At 41.2% G+C, this 16129-nt stretch overlaps 6 non-coding genes across 6 annotated transcripts; all 6 read right to left on the bottom strand.

Annotated features, from left to right (window-relative positions):
- Positions 1-6983: 6983 nt before the first annotated feature.
- Positions 6984-7056, bottom strand: TRNAC-ACA (transfer RNA cysteine (anticodon ACA)). Its single transcript has one exon. It is a non-coding gene; the product is annotated as a tRNA-Cys (tRNA).
- Positions 7057-9319: 2263 nt separating this feature from the next.
- On the bottom strand, positions 9320-9392 carry TRNAR-ACG (transfer RNA arginine (anticodon ACG)). The gene has a single exon. It is a non-coding gene; the product is annotated as a tRNA-Arg (tRNA).
- A 2263-nt stretch (positions 9393-11655) lies between these two features.
- On the bottom strand, positions 11656-11728 carry TRNAR-ACG (transfer RNA arginine (anticodon ACG)). The gene has a single exon. It is a non-coding gene; the product is annotated as a tRNA-Arg (tRNA).
- Positions 11729-12239: 511 nt separating this feature from the next.
- On the bottom strand, positions 12240-12312 carry TRNAC-ACA (transfer RNA cysteine (anticodon ACA)). The gene has a single exon. It is a non-coding gene; the product is annotated as a tRNA-Cys (tRNA).
- Positions 12313-15158: 2846 nt separating this feature from the next.
- Positions 15159-15231, bottom strand: TRNAR-ACG (transfer RNA arginine (anticodon ACG)). The gene has a single exon. It is a non-coding gene; the product is annotated as a tRNA-Arg (tRNA).
- Positions 15232-15742: 511 nt separating this feature from the next.
- TRNAC-ACA (transfer RNA cysteine (anticodon ACA)) lies at positions 15743-15815 on the bottom strand. The gene has a single exon. It is a non-coding gene; the product is annotated as a tRNA-Cys (tRNA).
- Between the last annotated feature and the right edge of the window lie 314 nt (positions 15816-16129).

The following is a 16129-nucleotide window of genomic DNA, read 5'->3' as shown; positions in this document are numbered from 1 at the left end:
AAGTTTCCTTTATACCCTTCCTGGGGTATATAATTTCTGGATCGGATCTCCAGATGGACCCGACAAAGTTGGAGGCCATTGCCAATTGGTCCATTCCAAATTCTCTCAAGTCTATTCAGCGATTCCTGGGATTCGCCAATTACTATAGGAAGTTTATTCGAGGATTCTCAACTCTCATCGCTCCTATTACCAACTTAACTCGGAAAGGGGCAGATCATTCCAACTGGTCAGAAGAAGCTTTAGCGGCATTCCAAAAGATCAAGCTGGCCTTTATGTCTGCTCCAGTTCTGTCTCAACCAGATGTAAACAAGCCGTTCGAGTTGGAGGTGGATGCCTCTACGGTAGGAGTTGGAGCTGTTCTCTCCCAGAAGGGAACTGATGGGAAGATTCACCCTTGTGGATTTTATTCTCGTAAATTCCTCTCTGCAGAAGCTAACTATTCCATTGGAGATCGAGAACTACTGGCGATCAAGCTGGCCCTTGAGGAATGGAGGTATCTCTTGGAAGGGGCCAAATATCCGTTCAATATCTATACGGATCATAAGAATCTGCTTTATTTAAAGGCAGCCCAGTGCCTTAATCCACGCCAGTCCCGGTGGGCTATGTTTTTCTCTCGTTTTAACTTTAAGCTTCATTTCCGCCCAGGTTCTCAGAATATAAAAGCTGACGCCTTATCCCGATCTATGGAGTCCGAAGAGGAAACGTCTGACTCAGTTCCGCATTCCATCCTGAGTCCAGTGGTGTTTGCCGCATCTCAAGTTTCTCCTGCTCCTCCTCCTGGTAAGACTTTTGTTTCCCCAGAACTCCGTCCCAAGTTGTTGTCTTGGGCTCATCAGTCCAAGTTCACTGGACATCCTGGTATCCTGAAAACCTTCAAATTCCTCTCTGAGACGTACTGGTGGCCGAAGATGAAAGCTGACATCAAGGATTTCGTGGCATCCTGTCCTAAGTGTGCGCAGCACAAGACACCTCGTCAGTCTCCAGCAGGTCAGTTACAACCATTATCTGTTCCCAGTCGCCCCTGGTCACATCTGTCCATGGATTTTATCTCCGACCTGCCCCCTTCTCAAGGATATAATACCATCTGGGTTGTGGTGGATAGATTTACCAAAATGGCCCATTTCGTTCCTCTCCAGGGTCTCCCTTCTGCCCCAAAACTCGCCCAAATCTTCCTACGGGAGATTTTCCGTCTACATGGACTACCCTCGGAAATAATATCCGACCGAGGTGTTCAGTTTGTAGCGAGGTTTTGGAGAGCTCTCTGTTCTGCCATGCAAGGTAAACTGAAGTTCTCGTCAGCTTACCACCCTCAGACGAATGGGCAGACAGAGAGGGTAAACCAGGAATTGGAAAAATTTTTAAGACTTTATGTTTCATCTTCTCAAGATGACTGGTTGGATCTGCTCCCGTGGGCCGAATTTGCCCACAACTTCCGTTACCACACCGCTACTGAGACAACTCCGTTCTTTGCTGTATATGGACAACATCCTCGTGTTCCAGATTTCCAAGAACTCCCTCACATTGATGTTCCTGCTGCCACTGCTGTCCTGAGTCAGTTTTCTTCAATCTGGAGGAAGATTCATGCTTCTCTCAAGAAGGCCTCCAGCCGGTATAAATTCTTTGCTGACCGCAAAAGACGTGCAGTCCCTAGCCTGAAACCTGGTGACAAGGTTTGGCTTTCTACTCGGAACCTCCGTCTTAGAGTCCCGTCAATGAAATTCGCACCACGTTTCATCGGTCCCTTTTCTATTGACAGAGTCATCAGTCATGTGGCCTACAAGCTTAAGTTACCACCTTCGCTACGAATACCTAATGCCTTTCATGTCTCTCTCCTCAGACCATTAGTCCTGAATCGCTTCCAAAGAGCTCTTCCAGTCGGCCCCAAAATTCGAACTCAGCGGGGCGTGGAGTTTGAGATAGAAAAGATTCTGGATTCCCGTTGCCGGTACGGTCGTCTACAATATCTTATCGACTGGTCCGGTTATGGTCCGGAGGAGAGAAGTTGGGTGAATTCATCAGATGTCCATGCTCCAAGGTTGGTCCGTGTCTTCCACAGCACTCATCCTTCCAAGCCACGTGGGTGTTCAGTGCCCACCCATAAAGGAGGGGGTACTGTCAGGAATCGACTCACCACAGTGACATCTGTCCGTCGGTGCGGACTCCGTCCGGGGGTCCTACGTTCTGCTGTCATCCGCACCTCTGCTGCCAGACGTCATCCTGGTCCTAGGAACGCTCCTGTGACAGCGGGTGTGTGAGCACGCCGCGTTCCCGCCGGGCCGCGGCATGGGCGCCGCCATGACAGTCTCCATCGGTCAGAGTACGGCGGCCAATCCGGTGCTTGGCCGCACCTGCTTTTCCCACTCCAACCAATGCCTGCACACCAGGGGGTATATCAGGAGCTGCAGGGTGAGCCTGTGGTTATCCTGAACTTTGTGTCTGGATCTGGTACCTGTTCCTCCGTGTTCCTGGTTACCTGCCTATACCTCCGTGTTCCTGGTTACCTACCTGTGACTTTGTGCTCCAGGTTATCCTCTACAGCTCCGTGGAACTACAAGCCTCAGCAACACCTGCTTCTGTTTACAGGCTTCACACTAATCACCAACTCAGTGTGCTTCAGCCTAGCAGTAGAGACTCGCTCCAGGTGCATTCCATCTCCTCACCTGTGATGCAGCTTGCTTGCTGCTTGTGCCTCATCACCTGCACTGTGAACATTGCCAGTCTCCTGCCTCTGCTACCAGGTTTGCTGTATGTTACCATCTCTGCTGGTTCCATGTTTTAAACTGCTCTGGTTCCCATACCAGTTTATCATCTATCAAGTTATCATTCACCAGTTATCATTCATCAGTTATCATTCATCCATTGTCATATCTCTGTTGCCATAGACTTTCAGCTTCCACGCTGTACCATTGACATTGAATTCCTTATTGTTTATTTCTGCTGCCTTTTTGTGAACTTTGTGTTTAATAAACATCATTGCGCCCATGCGCAGAAACTTAATCCAGCCTCCTCACTTTCTCCCTCCTACCTCCACTGACCCACTAGCGCCCCCTCCGGGGACACAGACAAAACCAAGTCTGACATTATCATATGATCACTGTTTATGTAATTTTTCATTCATTTGTGGTTCGTTTAGCTTAGGGTGACGCTTCTGGTAGGCGGAGTGGCATGATGACGTCATCTGTGGGCGTCTGAACCCCGGATCCATGCCGGAGCTCACCGCACATGGGGAAGGGATATAAAGTATGTGAATCTTTGCATTGTTTGTAACCTGAGGACGAAGTTAATAAACTTCGAAACGTTGTTGCTATAGACCTGCTGTTTCATGTATCATTTACCGGAGTGCCGCCTATCGGACTGTATATATATATATATATATATATATATATATATCTATGTATATATATATATATATGTATATCCTCCCGGTATTCGGCACTCGTCACTCCAAATAGCAACATGCTGAGTGCCCTCCTAAATGTATCATAGAAGATGCAAGGGATCGGCGGCACTCACAGCAATCAGTCCGAGACAAAGAAGGACAACGACCTGTCTCAAAGTTTCAATTTCATTAATTTTTTTTTGTCAAATTTCGTAATGAACTTCTGACAAAAGCTTCTTAATGAAATTGCAATGTTGAGACAGGTTGTTGTCCTTCTTTGTATCTGACTGATTGCTGTGAGTGCCTCCGATCCCATGCTTTATATAAATATATATAAATATATATATATAAAAACTGTGGTCCCTCACGCACAGAGCGAGAGACATCAGGTGTACTGATAGACATGGAATAAATAGCAGCCATCTTTTGGCAGAGTCACCAGAGAGTCCAGTATGTGAGGAAAGGGGCTGCCGCTGCGCAGACTTACTACGTCAACACAGCCATCCTTGAAGTGGAGGGAACCAAACAGCCAGGAGGCTACAGTGTAGAAGCTGGCCCTGTGTGAATGAAGACAACGCCAACTTAGTAAAGCTGCCACCGGACGGAGTAAAGAGGGACTGAGGGGAGACATCAGCCAGCCCCATAGGTAGTGCTTGAATGAAGAGGGGCTGTGGCTGTGAATTAAAGTCTGCAGCCTGTAAAAAGGATTGGATGGAGGTGAGGAGAGATCATGAGGTGGAGTTGCAGGCATCACTGACAGGAGAGATGGCCCTGGAGAGCGGAGCGGGTGGAGCTGAGGCAGGCTTAGGTCTGCTGGGTCCTGGCATTGGTTGCTTACCAAGTTGCTGCAATACTCAGTGGGTGCATGCTGAGGTGATACCACTGGCATATATATAATAGGTGCTGGTCCAGGGGGGCACGTACCACACACCCTGCACCCATTATTTTGTAATACTTACCCTCAGGAGTCCTGCAGCACAGCAGCATCCCATCGCTAATTTCCCGGAGTTTTGCACATGTGCAGTAGGAAAATCACTGAGAATATGGTCACCACGCCATTCTCCCAGAGATATGCACATGCTGTCTAGACTCCGGGACAGTGGTACAGTCCCGTAAGGGCCCTAGTGCCCAGAGTCACATCACTGCTGCCGGCAAAGGAGGAGGGGGGCCCTGCCAGATATGGCCCCCTCCTCTTTTAGGGAGGGGGCCCTCTCTAGATATGCCCCTGGGTGATACAGTGCATCTGGAAAGGTTGGTGCCACAGTAACATAAAGCATACAGAGCATCAATGATACTGTTCCTCATCCCTGAATAGTCTACATTTCCAAACTCCACACTTTCATCAAGCCAGCTCAGATATGCAAGTTAAACATCTTCAGGAGCATGCAAATTGGAGATGGTTGCAGTAACAAACCAAGACCAGCAATTGTCAGCACAATTACATACATTAACTGCACACCCTGCACCCATTATTTTTAATACTTACCTCCGGAGTCCTGCTGCGCAGCTGCGGAACTGCAGGAATCACTAGGAAATGGTACCATTTTCCCGGTGTTTTGAGCATGTGCAGTAGAAAAATCACTGGGAAATGGCCAACGCACCATTTCTCTGGAGACCTGCACATGCGCACTAGACTCTGGACAGTGGAAGAGTCTAGGGGAGGGGCTGGACTGCACACCCTATTACTAAAGATATTAAAAGATGCTATCATGCTGAGGCATCTAATACTATGCTGCAGATGCACACTCCTAGCACCTAGACCACTGTTAGAAAGAATAATTTAGATAAACCATCACAAATAACATGGAGTATAAGTGGATAAAGTTCTTACATGGAGAAGTTCTTAGCATACATTTATGCAAACATGTGGGCCCATGTACCAGGTCACCAGGTGACTTTATAACATGGGTCCCTAACATCTCTAATATTATCACATTATAAAGTACATTTTTCCACTATATTTATGTATATATTGTACACAGGAAGGCAAGGCTCCTTTTCTCTGTTATTGTCAACACTCCCATTTACCCTCAGGCATATTAATTAGCAAGGTTCTTCTATTCTCAGATCACACATAGATAATGTGATAGTATAACAGATCTTAGGGAACCATATTAAGAAGTCACTTTGTTGAAGTACATGGGCCCACACATTTGCACAAATGTGTGCTAAGAATTTAACTTATACTCCATGTTAATTGTGAGGGATTATCTAAATAATTCATACTATCAGTGTTCTTAGTGCAAGGAGTGAGCAAATGCATTTCTTTTCCACCTAGGGTCCCCCAATGGGAGCTTGCTGTACTCGCCTTGCAGTGGGTGCTATGGCTAGCTGTGCATACCACAGGTAATATTCTCCATCAATGGGTGCCAGGGAGTGTCCTTCCTGTTTTTGAACCTGTTTCAAGCTTTGATGGTTATTGAAGTGAATAAAGAATCACATTTTGAAAGTTGACTGTACACTTGCTGCAGAGCGAATTTCCAATAAATATCTCAAGTACAATTTTCTTTGTGACTGCAAAATGATATTTCCAGCTTGAGATGAACTTACTCATAGTCTAGAATTTGTTTTAAGCTTTGATGGTATTTGAAGTATATACACAATCAAATATTGAGAGTTGACTGTACACTTGCTGCAGGGCTAAGTTCCCATAAACATCTCACAAACAATTTTCTATGATCTTTTCAGCCTGTGATGAACTTGCTCAGAGTCCATTCATTTGAGTTTCCTGTATTCAGGAATTTATGTCAGCTTTCCAGATTTCAAGAAAATAATTAAAAAAGAAATGATCAAGAAATGATTCAAAGTATGGAAAGATAGCTTCACAATAAGCAGTAAAGACAAATTGTGCAAGCACATTCAAAGAATCTGCTTAGATTCTTCAATTGTCCTTACCTTCAATATTGTAAAGAAATGGATGTGTGAGAAATAAAATGAAAATGCCAAGACCCAGATTCGAACCGGGGTTGCTGCGGCCACAACGCAGAGTATTAACCACTATACGATAACGGCAACTTAAACGAGCCAGGTAGGAATTGAACCTACAATCTTCTGACCTGTAGTCAGACACGTTATCCATTGCACCACTGGCCCAGCCATCTTATGCTACTTGGAGTGTTCATCATGTTTTTGAACCTGTTTCAAGCTTTGATGGTTATTGAAGTATATACAGAATCAAATTTTGAGAGTTGACTGTACACTTGCTGCAGGGCTTATTTCCCATAAACATCTCACAAACAATTTTCTTTGTGACTGCAAAATGATCTTTTCAGCCTGTGATGAACTTGCTCAAAGTCCATTCATTTGAGTTTCCTGTATTCAGGAATTTATGTCAGCTTTACAGATTTCAAGAAAATGATTCACAAAGAAATGATCAAGAAATGATTCAAAGTATGGAAAGATAGCTTCACAATAAGCAGTAAAGACAAATTGTGCAAGCACATTCAAAGAATCTGCTTAGTTTCTTCAATTGTCCTTACCTTCAATATTGTAAAGAAATGGATGTGTGAGAAATAAAATGAAAATGTCATGACCAGGCTTCGAACTGGGGTTGCTGCGGCCACAACACAGAGTACTAACCACTATACGATCACGGCAACTTAAACGAGCCAGGTAGGAGTCGAACCTACAATCTTCTGATCTGTAGTCAGACACGTTATCCATTGCACCACTGGCCCAGCTGTCTTATGCCATTTGGCGTGTTCATCATGTTTTTGAACCTGTTTCAAGCTTTGATGGTTATTGAAGTATATACAGAATCAAATTTTGAGAGTTGACTGTACACTTGCTGCAGGGCTTATTTCCCATAAACATCTCACAAACAGTTTTCTTTGTGACTGCAAAATGATCTTTTCAGCCTGTGATGAACTTGCTCAGAGTCCATTCATTTGAGTTTCCTGTATTCAGGAATTTATGTCAGCCTTCCAGATTTCAAGGAAATGATGCACAAAGAAATGATCAAGAAATGATTCAAAGTATGGAAAGATAGCTTCAAAATAAGCAGTCAAGACAAATTTTGCAAGCACATTCAAAGAATCTGCTTAGTTTCTTCAATTGTCCTTACCTTCAATATTGTAAAGAAATGGATGTGTGAGAAATAAAATGAAAATGTTGTGACCAGGGTTCGAACTGGGGTTGCTGCGGCCACAACGCAGAGTACTAACCACTGTACGATCACGGCAACTTAAGCGATCCAGGTAGTAGTTGAACCTACAATCTTCTGATACGTAGTGAGATGCATTATCCATTGCAACACTGGCCCAGCTGTCTTATGTCACTTGGAGTGTTCATCATGTTTTTGAACCAGTTTCAAGCTTTGATGGTTATTGAAGTATATACAGAATCAAATTTTGAGAGTTGACTGTACACTTGCTGCAGGGCTTATTTCCCATAAACATCTCACAAACAATTTTCTTTGTAACTGCAAAATTATCTTTTAAGCCTGTGATGAACTTGCTCAGAGTCCGTTCATTTGTGTTTCCTGTATTCAGGAATTTATGTCAGCTTTCCAGATTTCAAGAAAATGATTCACAAAGAAATGATCAAGAAATGATTCAAAGTATGAAAAGAATGCTTCACAATAAGCAGTAAAGACAAATTGTGCAAGCACATTCAAAGAATCTGCTTAGTTTCTTCAATTGTCCTTACTTTCAATACTGTAAAGAAATGGATGTGTGAGAAATAACATGAAAATGCCTTGACCCGGATTTGAACTGGGGTAGCTGCTGCCACAACGCAGAGTACTAACCACTATACGATCACGGCAACTTAAACAAGCCAGGTAGAAGTCAAACCTACAGTCTTCTGATCCGTAGTCAGACGCGTTATCTATTGCACCACTGGCCCAGCTGTCTTATGTCATTTGGAGTGTTCATCATGTTTTTGAACCTGTTTCAAGCTTTGATGGTTATTGAAGTATATACAGAATCAAATTTTGAGAGTTGACTGTACACTTGCTGCAGGGCTTATTTCCCATAAACATCTCACAAACAATTTTCTTTGTGACTGCAAAATGATCTTTTCAGCTTGTGATGAACTTGCTCAGAGTTCATTCATTTGAGTTTCCTGTATTCAGGAATTTATGTCAGCTTTACAGATTTCAAGAAAATGATTCACAAAGAAATGATCAAGAAATTATTCAAAGTATGGAAAGATAGCTTCACAGTAAGCAGTAAAGACAAATTGTGCAAGCACATTCAAAGAATCTGCTTAGTTTCTTCAATTGTTCTTACCTTCAATATTGTAAAGAAATGGATGTGTGAGAAATAAAATGAAAATTCCATGATCTGGATACAAACCAGGGTTGCTGCGGCCACAATGCAGAGTACTAACCACTATATGACACCGGCAACTTAAACGAGACAGGTGGGAGTCGAACCTACAATCTTCTGATCTGTAGTCATACATGTTATCCATTGCGCCACTGGCCCAGCTGTGTTATACCATTTGGAGTGTTCATCATGTTTTTGAACCTGTTTCAAGCTATGATGGTTATTGAAGTATATACAGAATCAAATTTTGAGAGTTGACTGTACACTTGCTGCAGGGCTTATTTCCCATAAACATCTCACAAACAATTTTCTTTGTGACTGCAAAATGATCTTTTCAGCCTGTGATGAACTTGCTCAAAGTCCATTCATTTGAGTTTCCTGTATTCAGGAATTTATGTCAGCTTTCCAGAGTTCAAGAAAATGATTCACAAAGAAATGATCAATAAATGATTCAAAGTATGGAAAGATAGCTTCACAATAAGCAGTAAAGACAAATTGTGCAAGCACATTCAAAGAATCTGCTTAGTTTCTTCAATTGTCCTTACCTTCAATATTGTAAAGAAATGGATGTGTGAGAAATAAAATGAAAATGCCGTGACCCAGATTCGAACCGGGGTTGCTGCAGCCACAACGCTGAGTACTAACCACTAAACGATCACGGCAACTTAAACGAGCCAGGTAGGAGTCAAACCTACAATCTTCTGATCCGTAGTCAGACGCGTTATCCATTGCACCACTGGCCCAGGTGTCTTATGCCATTTGGAGTGTTCATCATGTTTTTGAACCTGTTTCAAGCTATGATGGTTATTGAAGTATATACAGAATCAAATTTTGAGAGTTGACTGTACATTTGCTGCAGGGCTTATTTCCCATAAACATCTCACTAACAATTTTCTTTGTGACTGCAAAATGATCTTTTCAGCCTGTGATGAACTTGCTCAAAGTCCATTCATTTGAGTTTCCTGTATTCAGGAATTTATGTCAGCTTTCCAGATTTCAAGAAAATGATTCACAAAGAAATGATCAAGAAATGATTCAAAGTATGGAAAGATAGCTTCACAATAAGCAGTAAAGACAAATTGTGCAAGCACATTCAAAGAATCTGCTTAGTTTCTTCAATTTTCCTTACCTTCAATATTGTAAAGAAATGGATGTGTGAGAAATAAAATGAAAATGCCATGACCCAGATTCGAACCGGGGCTGCTGCGGCCACAACGCAACGTACTAACCACTATAGATTCACGGCAACTTAAACAAGCCAGGTAGTAGTCGAACCTACAATCTTCTGATCCGTAGTCAGACGTGTTATCCATTGCGCCACTGGCCCTGCCGCCTTATGCCACTTGGAGTGTTCATCATGTTTTTGAACCTGTTTCAAGCTTTGATGGTTATTGAAGTATATACAGAATCAAATTTTGAGAGTTGACTGTACACTTGCTGCAGGGCTTATTTCCCATAAACATCTCACAAACAATTTTCTTTGTGACTGCAAAATGATCTTTTCAGCCTGTGATGAACTTGCTCAAAGTCCATTCATTTGAGTTTCCTGTATTCAGGAATTTATGTCAGCTTTCCAGATTTCAAGAAAATGATTCACAAAGAAATGATCAAGAAATGATTCAAAGTGTGGAAAGATAGCTTCACAATAAGCAGTAAAGACAAATTGTGCAAGCACGTTCAAAGAATCTGCTTAGTTTCTTCAATTGTCCTTACCTTCAAAATTGTAAAGAAATAGATGTGTGAGAAATAACATGAAAATGCCATGACCCAGATTCAAACCAGGGTTGCTGCGGCCACAACGCAGAGTACTAACCACTATAGATTCATGGCAACTTAAAGAAGCCAGGTAGGAGTCCAACCTACAATCTTCTGATCCGTAGTCAGACGCGTTATCCATTGCGCCACTGGCCCAGCCGCCTTATGCCACTTGGAGTGTTCATCATGTTTTTGAACCTGTTTCAAGCTTTGATGGTTATTGAAGTATATACAGAATCAAATTTTGAGAGTTGACTGTACACTTGCTGCAGGGCTTATTTCCCATAAACATCTCACAAACAATTTTCTTTGTGACTGCAAAATGATCTTTTCAGCCTGTGATGAACTTGCTCAAAGTCCATTCATTTGAGTTTCCTGTATTCAGGAATTTATGTCAGCTTTCCAGATTTCAAGAAAATGATTCACAAAGAAATGATCAAGAAATGATTCAAAGTATGGAAAGATAGCTTCACAATAAGCAGTAAAGACAAATTGTGCAAGCACATTCAAAGAATCTGCTTAGTTTCTTCAATTTTCCTTACCTTCAATATTGTAAAGAAACGGATGTGTGAGAAATAAAATGAGAATTCCGTGATCTGGATACAAACCAGGGTTGCTGCGGCCTCAATGCAGAGTACTAACCACTGTACGACCATGACAACTTAAACGAGACAGGTGGGAGTCGAACCTACAATCTTCTGATCTGTAGTTATACATGTTATCCATTGCGCCACTGGCCCAGCTGTTTTATACCATTTGGAGTGTTCATCATGTTTTTGAACCTGTTTCAAGCTATGATGGTTATTGAAGTATATGCAGAATAAAATTTTGAGAGTTGACTGTACACTTGCTGCAGGGCTTATTTCCCATAAACATCTCACAAACAATTTTCTTTGTGACTGCAAAATGATCTTTTCAGCCTGTGATGAACTTGCTCAAAGTCCATTCATTTGAGTTTCCTGTATTCAGGAATTTTTTTCAGCTTTCCAGATTTCAAGAAAATGATTCACAAAGAAATGATCAAGAAATGATTCAAAGTATGGAAAGATAGCTTCACAATAAGCAGTAAAGACAAATTGTGCAAGCACATTCAAAGAATCTGCTTAGTTTCTTCAATTGTCCTTACCTTCAATATTGTAAAGAAATGGATGTGTGAGAAATAAAATGAAAATGCCGTGACCCAGATTCGAACTTGGGTTGCTGCGGCCACAACGCAGAGTACTAACCACTATAGATTCACGGCAACTTAAACAAGCCAGGTAGGAGTCGAACCTACAATCTTCTGATCCGTAGTCAGATGCGTTATCCATTGCGCCACTGGCCCAGCCACCTTATGCCACTTGGAGTGTTCATCATGTTTTTGAACCTGTTTCAAGCTTTGATGGTTATTGAAGTATATACAGAATCAAATTTTGAGAGTTGACTGTACACTTGCTGCAGGGCTTATTTCCCATAAACATCTCACAAACAATTTTCTTTGGGACTGCAAAATGATCTTTTCAGCCTGTGATGAACTTGCTCAGAGTCCATTCATTTGAGTTTCCTGTATTCAGGAATTTATGTCAGCTTTTCAGATTTCAAGGAAATGATGCACAAAGAAATGATCAAGAAATGATTCAAAGTATGGAAAGATAGCTTCAAAATAAGCAGAAAAGACAAATTTTGCAAGCACATTCAAAGAATCTGCTTAGTTTCTTCAATTGTCCTTACCTTCAATATTGTAAAGAAATGGATGTGTGAGAAATAAAAAAAAAATGTCACGACCAGGCTTCGAACTGGGGTTGCTGTGGCCACAACACAGAGTACTAACCACTATACGATCACGGCAACTTAAACGAGCCAGGTAGGAGTCGAACCTACAATCTTCTGATCTGTAGCCAGACGCATTATCCATTGCGCCACTGGCCCAGCCGCCTTATGCCACTTGGAATGTTCATCATGTTTTTGAACCTGTTTCAAGCTTTGATGGTTATTGAAGTATATACATAATCAAATTTTGAGAGTTGACTGTACACTTGCTGCAGGGCTTATTTCCCATAAACATCTCACAAACAATTTTCTTTGTGACTGCAAAATGATCTTTTCAGCCTGTGATGAACTTGCTGAGAGTCCATTCATTTGAGTTTCCTGTATTCAGGAATTTATGTCAGCTTTCTAGATTTCATGAAAATGATTCACAAAGAAATGACCAAGAAATGATTTAAAGTATGGAAAGATAGCTTTACAAAAAGCAGTAAAGACAAATTGTGCAAGCACATTCAAAGAATCTGCTTAGTTTCTTCAATTGTCCTTACCTTCAATATTGTAAAGAAATGGATGTGTGAGAAATAAAATGAAAATGCCGTGACCCAGATTCGAACCAAGGTTGCTGCGGCCACAATACAGAGTACTAACCACTATACGATCACGGCAACTTAAATGAGCCAGCTAGGAGTCGAACCTACAATCTTCCGCTCCTTAGTCAGACGCGTTATCCATTGCACCACTAGCCCAGCTGTCTTATGCCACTTGGAGTGTTCATCATGTTTTTGAACCTGTTTCAAGCTTTGATGGTTATTGAAGTATATACAGAATCAAATTTTGAGAGTTGACTGTACACTTGCTGCAGGGCTTATTTCCCATAACATCTCACAAACAATTTTCTTTGTGACTGCAAAATGATCTTTTCAGCCTGTGATGAACTTGCTGAGAGTCCATTCATTTGAGTTTCCTGTATTCAGGAATTTATGTCAGCTTTCCAGATTTCAAGAAAATGATTCACAAAGAAATGATCAAGAAATGATTAGAAGTATGGAAAGATAGCTTTACAATAAGCAGTAAAGACAAATTGTGCAAGCACATTCAAAGAATCTGCTTAGTTTCTTCAATTGTCCTTACCTTCAATATTGTAAAGAAATGGATGTGTGAGAAATAAAATGAAAATGTCGTGACCGGGCTTTGAACTGGGGTTGCTGCGGCCACAACGCAGAGTACTAACCACTATACGATCACGGCAACTTAAACGAGCCAGGTAGGAGTCGAACCTACTATCTTCTGATCTGTAGTCAGACGCATTATCCATTGCACCACTAGCCCAGCTGTCTTATGCCATTTGGAGTGTTCATCATGTTTTTGAACCTGTTTCAAGCTTTGATGGTTATTGAAGTATATACAGAATCAAATTTTGAGAGTTGACTGTACACTTGCTGCAGGGCTTATTTCCCATAAACATCTCACAAACAATTTTCTTTGTGACTGCAAAATGATCTTTTCAGCCTGTGATGAACTTGCTCAGAGTCCATTCATTTGAGTTTCCTGTATTCAGGAATTTATGTCAGCTTTCCAGATTTCAAGAAAATGATTCACAAAGAAATGATCAAGAAATGATTCAAAGTATGGAAAGATAGCTTCACAATAAGCAGTAAAGACAAATTGTGCAAGCACATTCAAAGAATCTGCTTAGTTTCTTCAATTGTCCTTACCTTCAAAATTGTAAAGAAATGGATGTGTGAGAAATAACATGAAAATGCCATGACCCAGATTCAAACCAGGGTTGCTGCGGCCACAACGCAGAGTACTAACCACTATAGATTCATGGCAACTTAAAGAAGCCAGGTAGGAGTCCAACCTACAATCTTCTGATCCGTAGTCAGACGCGTTATCCATTGCGCCACTGGCCCAGCCGCCTTATGCCACTTGGAGTGTTCATCATGTTTTTGAACCTGTTTCAAGCTTTGATGGTTATTGAAGTATATACAGAATCAAATTTTGAGAGTTGACTGTACACTTGCTGCAGGGCTTATTTCCCATAAACATCTCACAAACAATTTTCTTTGTGACTGCAAAATGATCTTTTCAGCCTGTGATGAACTTGCTCAAAGTCCATTCATTTGAGTTTCCTGTATTCAGGAATTTATGTCAGCTTTCCAGATTTCAAGAAAATGATTCACAAAGAAATGATCAAGAAATGATTCAAAGTATGGAAAGATAGCTTCACAATAAGCAGTAAAGACAAATTGTGCAAGCACATTCAAAGAATCTGCTTAGTTTCTTCAATTTTCCTTACCTTCAATATTGTAAAGAAACGGATGTGTGAGAAATAAAATGAGAATTCCGTGATCTGGATACAAACCAGGGTTGCTGCGGCCTCAATGCAGAGTACTAACCACTGTACGACCATGACAACTTAAACGAGACAGGTGGGAGTCGAACCTACAATCTTCTGATCTGTAGTTATACATGTTATCCATTGCGCCACTGGCCCAGCTGTTTTATACCATTTGGAGTGTTCATCATGTTTTTGAACCTGTTTCAAGCTATGATGGTTATTGAAGTATATGCAGAATAAAATTTTGAGAGTTGACTGTACACTTGCTGCAGGGCTTATTTCCCATAAACATCTCACAAACAATTTTCTTTGTGACTGCAAAATGATCTTTTCAGCCTGTGATGAACTTGCTCAAAGTCCATTCATTTGAGTTTCCTGTATTCAGGAATTTTTTTCAGCTTTCCAGATTTCAAGAAAATGATTCACAAAGAAATGATCAAGAAATGATTCAAAGTATGGAAAGATAGCTTCACAATAAGCAGTAAAGACAAATTGTGCAAGCACATTCAAAGAATCTGCTTAGTTTCTTCAATTGTCCTTACCTTCAATATTGTAAAGAAATGGATGTGTGAGAAATAAAATGAAAATGCCGTGACCCAGATTCGAACTTGGGTTGCTGCGGCCACAACGCAGAGTACTAACCACTATAGATTCACGGCAACTTAAACAAGCCAGGTAGGAGTCGAACCTACAATCTTCTGATCCGTAGTCAGATGCGTTATCCATTGCGCCACTGGCCCAGCCACCTTATGCCACTTGGAGTGTTCATCATGTTTTTGAACCTGTTTCAAGCTTTGATGGTTATTGAAGTATATACAGAATCAAATTTTGAGAGTTGACTGTACACTTGCTGCAGGGCTTATTTCCCATAAACATCTCACAAACAATTTTCTTTGGGACTGCAAAATGATCTTTTCAGCCTGTGATGAACTTGCTCAGAGTCCATTCATTTGAGTTTCCTGTATTCAGGAATTTATGTCAGCTTTTCAGATTTCAAGGAAATGATGCACAAAGAAATGATCAAGAAATGATTCAAAGTATGGAAAGATAGCTTCAAAATAAGCAGAAAAGACAAATTTTGCAAGCACATTCAAAGAATCTGCTTAGTTTCTTCAATTGTCCTTACCTTCAATATTGTAAAGAAATGGATGTGTGAGAAATAAAAAAAAAATGTCACGACCAGGCTTCGAACTGGGGTTGCTGTGGCCACAACACAGAGTACTAACCACTATACGATCACGGCAACTTAAACGAGCCAGGTAGGAGTCGAACCTACAATCTTCTGATCTGTAGCCAGACGCATTATCCATTGCGCCACTGGCCCAGCCGCCTTATGCCACTTGGAATGTTCATCATGTTTTTGAACCTGTTTCAAGCTTTGATGGTTATTGAAGTATATACATAATCAAATTTTGAGAGTTGACTGTACACTTGCTGCAGGGCTTATTTCCCATAAACATCTCACAAACAATTTTCTTTGTGACTGCAAAATGATCTTTTCAGCCTGTGATGAACTTGCTGAGAGTCCATTCATTTGAGTTTCCTGTATTCAGGAATTTATGTCAGCTTTCTAGATTTCATGAAAATGATTCACAAAGAAATGACCAAGAAATGATTTAAAGTATGGAAAGATAGCTT

This window comes from Pseudophryne corroboree, chromosome 6 (genome assembly GCF_028390025.1).
Source record: "Pseudophryne corroboree isolate aPseCor3 chromosome 6, aPseCor3.hap2, whole genome shotgun sequence".
In the NCBI taxonomy this organism is placed as follows: domain Eukaryota; kingdom Metazoa; phylum Chordata; class Amphibia; order Anura; family Myobatrachidae; genus Pseudophryne; species Pseudophryne corroboree.
This window is presented reverse-complemented; position numbering and strand designations above follow the sequence as displayed.